The sequence below is a fragment of the Octopus bimaculoides genome, chromosome 9 (genome assembly GCF_001194135.2).
Source record: "Octopus bimaculoides isolate UCB-OBI-ISO-001 chromosome 9, ASM119413v2, whole genome shotgun sequence".
Lineage (NCBI taxonomy): Eukaryota > Metazoa > Mollusca > Cephalopoda > Octopoda > Octopodidae > Octopus > Octopus bimaculoides.
Window position 1 is genome coordinate 69,720,156 of NC_068989.1, and position 1,024 is coordinate 69,721,179.

Sequence of the window (1,024 nt, forward strand, 5' to 3'; positions counted from 1 at the left end):
TATATATACAAAGGGCTTTTTTTCTGTTTCTGTCTACCAAATCCATGAACAGTCTACGGTTGTCCTAAAAGAGCCTTGTCTTTGGTTCCATGCAATGGAACCAAACCTAAAATCACATGGTTTGGAAGCAAAATTTTAACCAGACTGAGCTATGCTTGCACCTATATTCTAAACAATAAATAACTATAATCCCCAAAGTAGCTGTGTTGAAGAATATTTATTACTTGTCTACTTGAAAATTTATTTACTTGTGTATTGGGGTTTCAAGTAAAATTTATTACATTCGAAACAGGAGTCAAATTTTATGTCAACAAAGTAAGCTATATTCTTGAAGAAATTATTTATTTGTTTAACTGTTTCATCAGTGGTATTGTTGTCTAATTGTTATTGATGATAGGACATTTCAGCAATAATCAGACTATTGAAAATTGAATTGTAAGATGAAATTCATCCTCAGCTGCTGAATCATGTGTATGTAAGTGCAGGGAGTGTATGGGTTGCACAAGCTTTCCTTTCATTGCATGTGTGAATCTGTTTGTTTTGATTTATGTGTGTGCGTATGTATATACTCTCTGAGTGGTTGGCGTTAGGAAGGGCATCCAGCTGTAGAAACTCTGCCAAATTAGATTGGAGCCTGGTGTTGCCATCCGGTTTCACCAGTCCTCAGTCAAATCGTCCAACCCATGCTAGCATGGAAAGCGGACGTTAAACGACGACGACGACGATGATGATGATGATGATATATAAAACTCGTAATAGAGTTGTATGCTGTCAACTTAATGTGACAGTCCCAGGAAGGGAATAATACTACTGCTATTTAACCTTAGGAAGCAGCACCGTTTCCTGTCGGCCTTGAAACATTTCCTGTGTCCTTATGTTTACAAGCAGTAGTAGTATTCCCTCCATGGGACTGTCACATTAAGTTGACAGCATACTTTATCGCATCACTACTGCATAAATCTCTCTGAGAGATTTAGAAATATATTATATATATATATATATATATATATATATATATATATAT

General features: G+C 35.6%; 1 protein-coding gene across 4 annotated transcripts in view; it reads left to right on the forward strand.

The window, feature by feature from the left end:
• The window catches only part of LOC106881649 (transient receptor potential cation channel subfamily M member 3), a 662,626-nt gene that overhangs the window by 341,744 nt on the left and 319,858 nt on the right, over positions 1–1,024 (forward strand). The gene's annotated exons all lie outside the window — the stretch shown is intronic.